Genomic DNA, 15,174 nt, shown 5'->3' with positions numbered 1-15,174 from the left:
TTACAGACATCACCACCACACCTGGCTAATTTTCCATTTTTAGCAGAGACGGGGTTTCTCCATGTTGGTCAGGCTGGTCTTGAACTCCCGACCTCAGGTGATCCGCCCGCCTCGGCCTCAAAGCAATGGCAATTTTAGATGAAATCTATGTGTGTGTGTGTGTGTGTGTGTGTGTGTCTGTGTGTGTGTGTGTGTGTATATCTGTGTCTCCCTCTCTTAGGTGATGATAACAGAATGGGAAATAGAACTTAGCGACATTGCTTTGACACTAAGTCTCTTCCACTCCCTGCCTTCGGGATTTTGTGCACCCTTCCCGCCTTCTGCAGGTGGCCTTCCAAGTGCAGGTGGGTGGGGAGGGAAGCCTGCCATGGCCTGGCGTAGTTCTCCAAAGCCAATGCCTGGCACTTTAGGTAGATGTGTTGCTGGCACTCTTGGCCACAGATGATCTCTCCTGCTGTGCCCAAGTGTAGCAAACTATGTGGGGCCACTTAAACCCATTAGACCATTTATTCTTGACTCACAATAGGCAAGCACACTTTAACCCGAGTAGAAACTAAATTTATTGTCATTTTCAGTCGTAAAGTAAAATCCCAAGACCAGACATTCTCATAAAAGTTTTCTAATGGGTTCTATGTTTTATTTTTTTCAATTTGTTAGAAATCATTGGAAACTTGATATCTGCATTACTTCTTTTAAAAGCGTACATATATTTCATTTGATTTTAAATGATCTAAGATGCTCTCCACATTTTAGTAATGAATGACATTGTTCTGGGGGAGTCATCACTTCCATCCGCAAAAGAGAAAGTTTCTGTGTGTGAGCAAAAGCATGTCACAAATGCTAAATGTTTCCTTTTAGAAGAATGAAGAACAGGCCAGGCACAGTAATCCCACACCTGTAATCCCGGCACTTTGGGAGGCCTAGGTGGGTGGATCACGAGGTCAGGAGTTCGAGACCAGCCTGACCAACATGGTGAAACCCCATCTCTACTAAAAATACAAAAATTAGCCAGATGTGGTGGCAGGTGCCTGTAGTCCCAGCTACTCTTGAGGCTGAGGCAGGAGTATCACTCGAATCTGGGAGGGGGAGGTTGCAGTGAGATGAGATCACACCACTGCACTCCAGCCTGGGTGACAGAGTGAGAGTCCATCTTGAAGAAGAAGAAGAAGGAGAATGAAGAAAGAACAAAGAATTGGAGTATTGGAGGGCCTGAGAAACTGGAGGTCAGCCTGGAGCAGCAGAAAGCACCCTTGAGTTGGGAAGAGCTGGTTTTGAATCCCTGCTAGGGGAGCTCCAGCTCTGTGTCTCCAGGAGTTAGGCAGCATCTTGAACCGACGTGCAGGGAAATAATAATGCCAACTTTGAGGATTAAGAGAGATACTGAACCTGCAGTGTCTGACCTAGCGTGTAGCTTCTCAGCTAGATAGTCGGTAATGGGAGTGGTTGACATGTGTGCTGCTCTTACCATGAAGATCCCTGCTTCTCTCTCATCAGGAACGTGTCACAAAATAAAGTATGGCTTCTAGGCAGGATTGGGAAGACCCAGAAAGGGGAGGGCATTCCAGGTAGAGGTAAAGAAATATGCAAAGTTGAAAGCATAGAAGAATTTCATGTTTCATTTCTCCTCCCACAGAACTGCTAAAATTGGAACGAATATGGTTAGTGGGTAGAAAAAGTTGAATTAATGTTCCAAAGGAATTATTGTCCTTTTCTTCCACCACCCCAGTTTTCCATGTGAACCTAGAAAATAGGAAATACGGGAAACTTCCTGGTCTGCACATGGTTCTTTACTTCTATTTTTTAAACACCTATTGGTTTTCATTGTGGCATTAGTCCTGATACGGCCTTAGATAGGCAAGCTGTGTTTGAGGTCCTTATTGAACTTGCATACGTTGCCATAATGCAATTCGCGGTGCAACCCTAAGTCCAGAACCTTCTCTTGCAACCTCAATCACTGCCTGACAAGCAACCTTTTGGGCCTGGAGCTCACCTCCAGCTCATCTCCCTGGGTTAGGAGTCTTTGTAGGGAGGATGGAGACTTAGGGACTCTCTCAAGTTTCACACAACTGAACTTGTTCTTTCATTTTTATTAAAGGACAGACCTTTATTTTAAAAGAAGTACAAATTTGGCCGGGTGCGGTGGCTGTTGTCTGTAATCCTAGTACTTTGGGAGGCTGAGGTGGGCAGGTCATGAGGTCAGGACATCAAGACCACCCTGGCCCCTGGCCAACATGGCACATGGTGAAACCCCATCTCCACTAAAATACAAAAAATTAGCGGGGTGTGCTGGCCCATGCCCATAGTCCCAGCTACTCGGGAGACTGAGGCAGGAGAATCGCTTGAATCCAGGAGGCAGAAGTTCCAGTGAACCAAGATGCCGTGACTCCAGCCTGGTGACACAGCAAGACTCCATCTCAAAGCAAAAAAAAAAAAAAATTACAACTTTGAGGAGAAACAGTAGGAGTGTATCTAATTTATCTAAGGCCATTCCTTAGATAAATTTTAGCAAGTGTGGCTCTGTGTGTGTGTAGGGCCTTCAATACTTTAATGAGACTAGCCCAAGATGTAGGGAAACTATCCATTCCCATTAACTCAAGAGAAAAGAGTCTCAGTTCCATTTACTGTCTCTTCCTCCTCTCTTACATGCAGGGCGGGTCATGCGGAGGCTGTAGCCAAGGACGAGGTGTGTGCGGCTGTTGCCTGGACCTTTGTCCAATCCACGTCGACATTTGAGGAATCACAGCGTGTGGTATGTGAACTGCAATGGGACTTTACCACTGTATTAGGAATGTAAAGGAGGTACCTGAAAACAAACAGAGCTCACAAGGCAATGACTGATATAGAATTCAGGCAATTGAGTTCTTTTGTACCAGTTATTTCTTGCTGTTTTTAATGCTTACATGCTTCTGTTGTATGCCCTTGTCTAGTCAATTACATATACTTGTTAAATTCATACATCAACTATTACTTTTTCTTATATCCTTCTACTGAGGAGAGCATTGCCTATAATCTAAATATTTCATAAATGAACTGAACCAAGCAGAGAACTTGATCCAAAAAATATAGTTATGTTTAATTTCCTAATTCTTCTCTTGTTATACTTACGTGGTGTTTTCTGAATTTCAAAGTCCTTCCACTCCTACTCTTTCACTTGAGCCTGAGTGAGGCCACATTGTAGACATGGCTGGCTCTCTTTAAGCCCTCGAGTACCCTGTAAGAAAGTTGCCACCATCCCTTTTAGACATGAGGAAACCTAGGCAGAGGGAGGTCGGACGGGTAGCCAGAGGTGCACGGACTTCAGAGCTTACCTCCAATCAAAGCCCCATTTTGAGGATGTAGTTTCCTTTTTCCATGGACACACATCTTTGGGAATCATTTGAAATCTATCTTGGACGTAATTATGTAAATTTTCAGCTGCATGAAAGAGTGGCATTGACTGACCACGTGTAGGTTCAAGGTCTGGGCAGCTCTGACTGCCTGGGGACGTTGAGGCTGACCACGTATAGGTTCAAGGTCTGGGCAGCCCTGACTGCTGGGGACGTTGAGGCTGACCACGTGTAGGTTCGAGGTCTGGGCAGCCCTGACTGCTGGGGACGTTGAGGCTGACCACGTGTAGGTTCGAGGTCTGGGCAGCCCTGACTGCCGGGGACGTTGAGGCAGACTCTCAGCTTCTGTGGCCTTCACTTTGTCTTCCAATTAAGAGTGGGTGGAATTGAGAAATGCTACAAATTTAATTTCCAGCAAGACTGAGAAATAAACCAATCTGTTGGACCCAATGTCCTCTATTTGCTACACAACTAATTTTTAATGGTTCAAAAATTATCCTTTTCAAGGCATCATCTCTGTACTCTCTTACTTTTGGTATCAGTATCTTTAGCAACTTATCCTCTCAATGTCATTCTTTGCATTAACATCAAACTGCCAGAGAGACCAAGTTTTTAAACTTCTATTTTCTTTACATAATTAGCGTATGTCCATTGTAGAAAAATTGGAATATTAGAATAATAGATAATATAATTTTTTAAAGCACTGGAAATTCAAAACTTCAGTGACAACCACCATTAGTATGTTGATTTAAAATTCAAGACTGATTTCTTTGACAGTCTTCAATAAGATTTTAAATTAATGTGAGTCAAACTACCATTTGTTCTTTACTCCTTTTTCCCTTTATGTATCACATGTATCTTTCTGTAAGAAAAACTACTTTTTTGTGGGGGAGGGTGGACTCTGGCTCTGTCACCCAGGCTGGAGTGCAGTGGCACAATCAGTTCACCACAACCTCTGCCTTCCAGGTTCAAGGTATTCTCCGCCTCAGCCTCCCAAGTAGCTAGGGTAACTGGCACATGCCACCACACCTGGCTAATTTTTCTATTTTTCTATTCTGGTCTCGAACTCATGACCTCAAGTGATCCACCCGCCTTGGTTTCCCAAAATGCTGGGATTACAGGTGTGAACCACTGCACCGAGCCTGAAGAACTACTTTTCTGTTACCTTATTTTGTTCTGTTACCTTGTCTAGCATTCTACTATTATTATGGATATACATAATAATGGATTATGGAATAATGGATTATATGGATATACACAATTCTACAATATTATGGATATACTGAAATATACTTCATCAATTCTGTATTGTAATTTCATAAGTTGGATTTTTAAACTTTTACCTTATAAACACGGTTTTAATAACCATTTTTCACCTAAAACCTTTCACACTGTTAATGATTTTCTTAAGATAAATTTACAGTAGAATTTCTTGATTCAAGACTATGTACATTTTGATACTTTTGAGAAGGGCAATATCTTTACAATCCTGTTGCATTTTATGTGTGGTCATATCACTGCATGTCCTCTGCTATTGAAAACACAGCTAACCATCCAATGTTTGAATGGTCTGCCATTACACATAGAAGTGTCATAAATTCAACCTTAAGAAAAAACTAATCTCATAGCACAAATTTAGTTTTGTAAAGGCTAAATATGTATTTCAAAATATCTTCTAAATTCTCATAAACTCAGCTAAAAATCTGACACTTTTTTGTTCTTTTGTTCGTATATAAAATCATTGTATGAAGTACCTACTATGTGCAATACACTGTGTGAGGCAGTGGTGATATGCAAATGATAGAACATGACCCAGCTTTTTAGAAGTCCACCTTTTAGTTGCAGAATCCACACTTATATTGAGTCTCTGACACATGGTATGAAAAGTATTATAATATATTTACTTTAAAAATGAAATCTCAGTATGAGCAATTTAATATAGTGACTATTATTGTTTCTGATGTGTAACTCTGAGAATTTCGAGATCCACTACCACTAAAGAAAGCTAGGATTGTGTCCGTTATACTAAACTCCAGAGTGCACTACAGAAGCCTTTCTGCCCCATGCCACCTACCCCTAAAAAGAAGCCTTTTTATTGCTTCTTGAATATTTCCAGGAATGGATAGCTTACAACTCAACAAGGCAACTCATTCCATTGTTGGATTGTGTCAAGGGTTTGAATATTATTCAGTTTTATAATAGGCTCTGTTGTTCTTACTTTCAGCCTCTGGACAGATACAGACTACGTCTAATTCAATTCAATGTAATGGATATATGTTAAGGATCTACTATGTTCAGAACATGTTCTAGGTTCTATGGGTTAATTTCTATATCCTATGACAGTATTTTCAATATTTGATTATAGTTTTTCTAAATATGCAAGTTAACAAGTTCACCCCATTCAAGGAAATTGGATCATTAATATAAGTCTGCTAAATCTCTATAAAGCAATCCATTTTGGCCTCAGTTGTTGACCACTTGCACGAGCTAGTTGGAAAGAATTTTATAATCAATCAGGAAGACACAGGCATTTACTCCTCCCACTTCTGTACATATTACCAACAATTTTATTAAAAAGAAAGCAAAAGTCATTTGTCCCTACACTATTACTAGTTATGACATGAAAAATCATGCCACGTGTATTAGTTCATTCTCTCACTGCCGTGAAGAAATACCTGATAATTTATAAAGAAAAGAGGTTTCGTTGACTCACAGTTCTGCATGGCTGGGGAGCCTCAGGAAACTTACAATCATGGCGGAAGGCAAAGCCGAAGAATGGCATCTTCTTCACAGGAAGGAGAAGTGCTGAGCAAAGGGGGAAAAGCCCCTAATAAAACCACCAGATATCATGAGAATTTACTCACTAACATGAGAACAGCATGGGGTAACCACCCCCATGATTCAATTACCTCCCACCAGGTCCATCCCATGACATGTAGGGATTATGGGAACTACAATTCAAGAGGAGATTTGGGTGGGGACACAGCCAAACCATATCACCATGGTTGTGTACATTTGGTGTAAAACAACCCACATCAAAAGCTGGAAAACCTAGTGTGTCCCCTATGGCTGCACCCGGGAAAGCCACCAGCCTTCTCTAAACCTCGGCCACTTCATCAATTAAATGAAGGAATTAGAAGTCTTTGAGGAGACTTAAATTACAATATTTTATGATGAAATTTTGTGTTGTGGGGTTCTGGGCTTTAGATCACAAGGCTCTGGATGCCTCTCACGTTATGGTTTGTTTGGCTGAAGCTTCCTTTCCACCTCCGGATGGGGTCTAACCCTGCTGCAATGCCGCACGCAAGTGGTCACCCTGCACACACTTCTGCACTGCAGCCTTGTCCTACGAAGTTGACGTATGTTACCTGACTTCCTCCTTAAAATAACACTAGGGAAGGAAACATTATCATCCCCATTTTGAGCAGGAGAGACCTGAGGCAGAGCGTTATGTAATGTGCACAAGGGCGGATAGAAGAAGTTTAGTTTGGTTTAAAAGGCACCCCATAGCCTCAGCTCCTGATTTCTGTCTTATATGGAATGGGCAGGTGAACGCCTTTACTCCTCCAGATTTTTAACTCCAAATAGTTTCTTGGAGTTGGTTCACTTGGTTGTCTTGGAGATGATGCGTATTACCAAAGCAACTTTGATATGCAGAAAATAAAGCAATAGCAACAAATCAACAATGCATAAAGCTGTGAACCATACAACCAGGGTATGTATGCAATGTCTAACTAGTGTTTCATGGTGGATTCACTAAAATGACCTAATTTGACATCATATAAGCAGGAATAGTATAAGCTTGAAATCCTCCTTATAGGAAGAAAAACTTCTCAGAAAATCTAACACTTTCTACTTTAGTCCACAAATGAATTTAGTTGTTCATACATGTTTTCTTAATTTTTACTTTAATGTTTTCTGACTGATGACACTTATTGTTTATTTCTTTATTTCCTCCTTTTCCAATACCTGATTTTACTACTTCTTATATCCATCTATTTGAAATCCCAGATAATTTTTCTACATCAAAACTTTCATTTCGTTTACCTCTTACCCCATCCTTGACTTTATGCCATGTACTTGTCCTGCTTCTTAAATAGATAAATCACATTAAGTACTGTCTGCTGACAAGAGCTTCCTACCTTTCCTAGTTTACATTCTTTGATTATAAGCAGCTAGTGAAAGAAAATCCCAGTGTGCAGTGTTGCCCACTTGAGGGTCTATATTAAAAACCCTTATAAACATAGAATGGCAAAATGGAAACACCTTGAAGGCTGGCACTCAACCCAAAACTACCCAGCCAACAAACTTGAAGGTAAAGTTGAACTGAGAGGGAAAAGCAACCTGGGTATGGAACAGGTGTTGTTTGACATTTGAGGAATAATCTTGATTCCTTCCTTCCCTCCCTCCCTCCCTCCCTCCTTCCCTCCCCCCCTCCCTCCTTCCTTCCTTCCTTCCTTCTTTCCTTCCTTCCTTCTTTCCTTCCTTCCTTTCTTCCTTTCTTTCTTCTTCTCTCCTTCTCTCTCTCCCTTCCTCCTTCCCTCCCTGTTTCTCTCTTCTTACTCCACTTTTTTCTTCCTTCCTCCTGGACTCTACCTCTCTTTTTCCTCCCCTCCCCTTCCCTTCCCTCCTCCACCTTTCCCTCTTCCTCCTTCTCCTCCTCTTCTTCTTCTCCTTCTTCCTCTTCCATGTTGAATGGCTGAATCATTATAATAATTCTTTGCTATGTAAGAAGGCATTGTTGTCCTCCATACTTTGAACTATCATCACAATCAGACATAGCCTTGAAATATAGGAAAAGTAGATACTATTAGCCTGTATATAATCTTAAACCATAAAACCAAGGTAGTTTTGTCCTCTGTACCCAGAACTTCATAGTGGCCTTACAGCATCACAATTGTTAAGACATTGAGAAATGGTAAACAGCTGAAACAAAGCTCCATTGAGGAGAGCTCTCCTTTTATTTTAAGAATCCTCTTAAGTAGTGTGGGGTAAGAGATAACAGCAGAGCTGGTCCAGGGCCTCCTAGATGCCGCTTGCATCTCAGAGACACAGGCTCATGGGGCAGGGAGTACAGAGCCCTAGCACAGGTACCTCCCAGATCTGGGCAAGGGAGAGCATGGTGAAGAAGTTAGAACAAGAGAAAGAGAGGGGCCTTTTGTTCTTGGTAAGTTCCTGTGTTGTGTTCGTCTCCCCTTTAGGTGATGTGGCCTTGGGCTCAAGGGGACACATTATCCCTTCATAGTTCACCACTGTCCTACTGTTTCCCTTAAGAAGAAATACATGGCATTAAAATATAGTCAGGAAAAATATAACTTTATACATTAGATTTACCACTGAAGTTTAAAGCATCGACTATTTAAAATGTCTACATGATATCACATAATTACTGTTTATTTAAATATGTTAATAGTGTCCTGCCTGTGTTTAAAAATAAAGTTCTAATATGTTAGATATGCACACTGAAACATTGGTAGGCAAAATTATATGATTTCTGGAATTTTCTTCAAAATAATATAGAAATGGTTATCAAATGGGGTCTAGATAAGTGACAGTGGCCAAACTACATTTTTGTAAATGATAGGTATATGGGTTTATTATACTGTTTGCTTTAAAATTTTGTGTCTCTTTAAAAATCTCCATACTTTAAAGCTTCAATAAATGCAAAGTTGCATAACAGTGGCAGAAGAGGGATCCCTATACCAGAATGGCAGGAAATAAATCCAGCTTTCTACCACTGTAAGTCTGAGGGTAAATTTTCCTCTCTGCTTCTCAGTTTCATTTTCTGCAAAATGAGGATAATACTAGCCAGGACCTCTTGGAATCATTGTGGAGATCACATGAGTTGCTGTGTGTCACATGTTACATGTACACAACACATGTAGGCCACATTAGTGCCTTGTGCATAGCACATATATGGCCACTACCATTAACTCATAAAAGTAAAAAAGTTTGTTTTTACTTTCCGCTTTAAATTTCTTAGATTGATAATTCTCATATAGGAAAAAAAGTCTAATTTTTTATATGAAAAGTATTTTGGAATTAATAATTACCTTTTCTATTTTGCAACCAAAAGCAGAAATAACTTAATGACTTTTCTGTCACTGGTAACATTGGATGGATTTCTAAAGATATTCAAAGACATTATTGTTTTAAATTTTGCTAGAATAGACTATAGTTCTTTTTCCTTCGAATTAGGGTAGGCTAATTGATTAGGTAGCTTAGCCATAACACTGGTTGTATCGTGGATTTTTCTTTCTTTTTTATTCTATTGCAAAGGGTAGAAAACTCCATTTTTTTCTATAATTACAATTGTTATATGACCATTTGTAGTTTACCTTTACATAACACCTGAAGGGCAGTAACTTTATAGCTGCCTAATCCTGTAATTCTTTCTTTTCTGCACTATTTAAATTCTAACTCATCCCTGTTATAGGAAAGGAACCAGTTGCGGGACTCTGGACAACTTTATTTTCTAAAGAATCCACTTTCACTGATAAACACAGTGAAGGCTGTGGAAACATGAGCGTGTATGTAACTGCGGGTGTTGACTGTTCCCTCCGTTCTGGCCATGGTGCACCTGTGTGCAATCTGTGTTCCCTTCACTGCCGTATGGGACAGCCGGTCCACCCGTGGAACCCCGTCATCCTTTACTTGATGGGAGGCAACAGAAGTGGTTCCCACAAGGTCACCCTTGAGCAAATGCTTTGTACAAATCACCCTTGGGTATGAAGGGTGAAAAGATGAGTAAAGATTGAGCATTTGGAAAATCAAGAATCAATCGGGGCCAGGCGCGGTGGCCCGCCCCTGTAATCCCAGCACTTTGGGATGCTGAGGCAGGTGGATCATGAGGTCAGGAGATCGAGACCATCCTGGCTAACACGGTGAAACCCCGCCTCTACCAAAAAATACAAAAATTTAGCCGGGTGTGGTGGCAGGTGCCTGTAGTCCCAGCTACTGGAGAGGCTGAGGCAGGAGAATGGCGTGAACCTGGGAGGCAGAGCTTGCAGTGAGCTGAGATCACACCATGCATTCCAGCCTGGGCGACAGAGCAAGACTCTGTCTCAAAAAGAAAAAAAAAGAAGAAGAAGAAGAAGATCAGAAGGAGGCAGGAGTGGGACTCCATCTCAAAAAAAGAAAAAAACAAAACAAAACAAAACAGAAAAGAATCAATCGGAATTCTGCAGGTGAAGTAAAGGCAAACAGAAATCACACATGCGTGGTGCCGTGGTCAAGCACCATGGGCTCTGGGGGCAGGAGTGTTCGTTTGGATGCACAGGCCCAGGAGGGCTTCCCAGGGAGTGTGGAGTAACAGGCTCCAGCATCTGATATGGAGACAAGAGAGAATCATGAGGAGGAGGTAGAAAGCGGGCAAATGGAAAATGGAAACAATAGTCTTGTATGCACCTGCAGAGGGTGAGATTCAAGGAGCCCTCCGTCTAAAATGAAGGCATCGTAACTTGAATTCAGCCTTCCCAAGCTGCTTTTTGGTGGCTTGGCTGCTGACACCATCATTGCACATGACGAACAGCCTTAGAGCTTGCAGAGCAGGAAGATGTCAGGAGGACCAGGGTGAAGGGAAACTAACAAACTCAGACAGATAACTGGGGTCTTCCTGGTTCTCTATAGCTCTCCCCATCCCCCAACCTTGGATTCCTGAAACCATTTCTCTGTGTGATTGTAAAAGGACTTTATCAATTAACTGACATATTTGTAAGATTTTAAAGAACTGTCTGATCCACATCCCAATGAGTTAAATAATTCTGATAGGTGGAATCGAGACACCTCAGTATCCCGTAACAAGTTATCATGGTCCTGGTTGAAAGAGGACCTGTCCACTCAGGGTTGTGTCGGGGGTAAGCCCTGAGAAATGTGTGAAGGTACCACACAGGCACGCAAAGGTACACAACCGGCTTTCAGAGCATAGTCTCTGCAGTGTGTGGACATTGGACATGGATTACAACAGACCTTACCTAGCAAAAAGATTCACTCTTTTGAAAGGAAGCCTGAAACATTGCTTCACGTCACAGGGATCCTGAGGACCTATTACTCACACACCACTGTGTATGGTGGGCCAGGCACAGAGCTCTGAATGCTCACATTCCACCAAGAAATACAACAGACAAATAAAAAACACAACTCCATAAAGCAACAAACACAAGGCACGGTAGTTTTCCAGGCAGAGAGGAGAGACCCGCTGGGGCAAGGTGGGGGTCGATCTCATTCGGGAATGGCACTGAAAAATATGTAGGTCTTTCCCAGGCGGAGGAGGTTGGCTGGGACTTTCTCTTGAGGACGAGAACAAGGCGTGGAGGTGTGAAAGAATAGGCTGGTTATGTGTGGAAGGTTAAGGTGGAAAGATGGGCTGAGATGAGGCTGGGAAGACATCATCCCATGCAAAGTTCACTGAAGCGTATCTTGGCGGCAACAGGAAGCATGCTCCGTGGATATGTGGAAAGTTTTCATGGTACATATTGAAATGAAAAGAAAGTAACGCTCACATTCCATGGACAAGGTAGAGAAGACCTGAGAGCAGGAGCTGGTGTTTTAAAGGGGCAACTTAGGGCAGGATGCAGCGCACTGGCCTGAGCTCACACCCGGTGCGATAAGACCTCCAGGAAACCACTTTCCCTCTCCCGGTTTTGTTCTTCTCATTCAACAGCATCCAAATGGCCCAGCTGGGGGCACTGGGGCTCGGCGCGTCATACATAGGTAGGATGATTTCTGACATCCTATGACCAGAAGTAGCTCCTAGTGCTGAAACCACAGAACACAGAATGGATTGTAAGGTAGTAGCTTCATCCTTTCCGGTTCGACCAATGCTTTTAGATGAAGTTCCTGCCCAGAATGGCCCCAGCGATGTGCTAGTCTCACATACAGTTTGTTTTCACATGACTGCTGTAACAGGCACGTGCGTGCGCGCACACACACCTACACACACACACACCATTTTATTATTACATTTTCTTGAAATTTCTTTCCAAACATGTCTATCCATTTATCCCCCAAGGCCTGGCTCAATGGCTGCCCAAGGTGACAACCAACCACCAGCACTCTTCAGCTGTGATCCCCACCCCAAGCCAGCGCTCCAGCTCTGGCTGACTCTACCTCACCTGCTCATGCTCCAGGTGCAACACTGGCCTTGTCTCAGTGTGTGGCCATCAGCTTTCCTTGTTCCAGCCCCCTCACAGCACTACACAGGGATCAATACGTGTTTGCTGAGCCTCACGGCTCTCCGACTGGAGGCTCTGGGGGTCTCATGGAATGACCCCTGGACCAGGTTACAGGCTGGCTTGAGCCAGGCTCTGCCTATGCTTTGGGAGGGCTTCATCACCGCTTCTCCTCTATCTTACCGTGGCATGCTTTAAAAGTGCTCTGAAACAGTGAGTGTAAGGAGACATTTTACAAGGTCTACAATTAAGATTCCTATGCCAAGTGATGTTATTAGAAACATAGTTCATTGCAACTGTATAGCTGGAGCTAATACTGCTTATATAAGAAATATGTTTTAAGTACACTATTTCTTCCTTCTCAGCCTACTCCCCTTAGTCCAAGAAATTGCTTTAGATAAAAACAAGTCCAAATCTCCTGAAACAAAATGCTTCTAATACTAGTAAGAGAAGCTAAGAGTGTTCACATAGTATGAGTGATTAAGAATGTCCCTTTATCTGTTTTCCTAAATGTTTTAGGAAAAAAAAAATCAGTTTATGTTGTAAGTAAATTCCAGTGACATTTGAGTGCTTTGAATGCACTCCCTCCCCTTCCTCCTTCCCTTCCCTCTTTCCCTCCCACCCTCCCTCCCTTCCTTCCTTCCTTCCTTCCTTCCTTCCATCCTTCCCTTTCTTTCTTTTCAAAAGTTTCAACTGATATGTAATAGTCGTAAATATTGTGGAGTTACGTGTGATATTTTCATACATGTACATGTGACGTTTTCATACATGTACGTTACATGTGGCGTTTTCCTACATGTACGTTACATGTGATGTTTTCATGTATGTACGTTACATGTGGTGTTTTCATGCGTGTACATTACGTGTGATGTTTTCATGCATGTACGTTACATGTTATGTTTTAATACATGTACACAATGTGTAAAAATCGTATCAGGATATTGGTTAACCATCACTTCAAATATTTATCTTTTCTGTGTTACAAACACTACAATTCTTTTTTTCTAGCTATTTTGAAACATATAGTAATTATTGTTAATTATAATTTCTCTATGATGCCTTTCCTTCCTTCTTTGCGCCTACCTTTCTCCTTTTTGTTTCTTTTTGTACAAATGTATCATATAGATAATTGAGTATCAGTTCTCTAAGCTCATTTGAAAAGTATTTCGTTAGTGTTCTGTAAGGTCTTTATAGCATTTTTTCTTTTGTATTTTAATAATGGAGAGAAAATATTTAAAAATACCAAAAAGAATACGAATTCTAATTTCACCCACAGTAATGTTATATGTGGGTGGATAAAAGCAACACGTTTACGTTACTGCCTCACCTTCGGACGTGCAAATGGCAATTGACTTTTCCGGTGTGTTTCCTTCTTGTAACCCAAATTCCCTCCTTAGTAACCTCTCAGATGTGCAGCACTGCAGCCCTCGCAGCTGAGTACTGCCTGCTGCTGCAGCCACTCTGAGGCGCGTGGCCCTGTGCACAGCCCCCCTGCCCTGGGGCAGCTGCCTCCGGCACTCACTGCAGGTCCAGGCACTGCCTACAGGCTCTGACTGCGCTATGCTCCGAGTGGCTTCCCACCCTGTCCAGACACTGGCTCTGGCTGGGCGACCAGGCCAAAGACTGGTCCTTAGGAGGATTCCTATCTGAGGAGGTAGAATGTTTAAATCTTCCTGGCATGATCCATTTAAAAAGCTACCAAAACCATAGCCCCAATCCTACAGGAACATGATGGGATTTGAGACTTCTCCCTGGCACCCACTTCCCGTATTGGTCTCTGTGGTTTCCAAATGTCTCATTTATCAGGGGTCATTTCTAGATGTGTTTTAATCCTTAAGGAAAATCCCTGTTCTTACTCATTTTGTTTTTCTTCTCACTCACTATTTAGTGTTTTTCTCACTGGCTGAAGGCAGGACCAGGCCCAAAAGGTCCTGCAACATTAAATAAGCCATTAGTGCCCCAGCAGAGGAATGAGGAGGAGCGTTGTCAGGGAAGAGTCCAGAATTGTGGCAGGGGCAGGATACAGCCCGCTGAGGGTATGTGGACACAAGGCCGGCTTTGGCTTCCCTGAGAGACAGCAAGGGGCCCAGAAGGCACAGGCCCCTGAGAGCTCCTAGGACTGACACTGTCCCAGGATCCCTCCACTGCAGGTGGAGAAGGAGCTAGAGTGGAGAGGAGGGAGCCAGGGCCTGCAGGGGTACAGGCAAGGAGCTGGGGCACCAGCGGTGCAGATGGGAGGTGCCTGGAAGCGCTGGAGGTGCAGGGCCAGCGGGATTTCCTGACCCAATGGTCATGGGGTGTGAGAAAGAAGCATCAAGGGTGACTTCCAAGAGCTCCTCTGAGCAGCCAGTGGAATGAAAGCGTCATTTGCTCAACTAGAAAGACTGGCGGGAAGCCCTTGGAGGGACACCCAGAGATCAGGTTAGACGGGTTAAGCCAAGATGCCTGCTTTTCATCTAATGGAGAAATTTGTAGTTGAATGTGGGCTTCGGGAGTTCAGGGAAGAGGCCTGTGCTGGAGATGATGTTGCTCAAGGAGGGGAGGCAGAAGCTGTTGATTTTGTTCCTGTCCAAACTCACCAACATGCACACACTAAAGTGTATTCCCCTGAGAGGCCAGTTTGTTTTGTTTTCTACTCTTTTCTTATAGTTTGGAATCTGACCATTACATTTTTAAGC

General features: G+C 42.7%; 1 protein-coding gene across 10 annotated transcripts in view; it reads left to right on the top strand.

The window, feature by feature from the left end:
* The window catches only part of MYT1L (myelin transcription factor 1 like), a 526,890-nt gene that overhangs the window by 43,770 nt on the left and 467,946 nt on the right, over positions 1-15,174 (top strand). For all 10 annotated transcript variants that reach the window (XM_025354739.1, XM_025354742.1, XM_025354744.1 and 7 more), the window contains one exon: positions 2,650-2,749. The gene's annotated coding sequence lies outside the window, so the exon portion shown is untranslated. The remainder of the gene's footprint in view (positions 1-2,649; positions 2,750-15,174) is intronic.

Source organism: Theropithecus gelada, chromosome 13 (assembly GCF_003255815.1).
Source record: "Theropithecus gelada isolate Dixy chromosome 13, Tgel_1.0, whole genome shotgun sequence".
Lineage (NCBI taxonomy): Eukaryota > Metazoa > Chordata > Mammalia > Primates > Cercopithecidae > Theropithecus > Theropithecus gelada.
The sequence above is the reverse complement of the archived record's forward strand: the minus strand, read 5'-3'. Positions and strand labels throughout refer to the sequence as shown.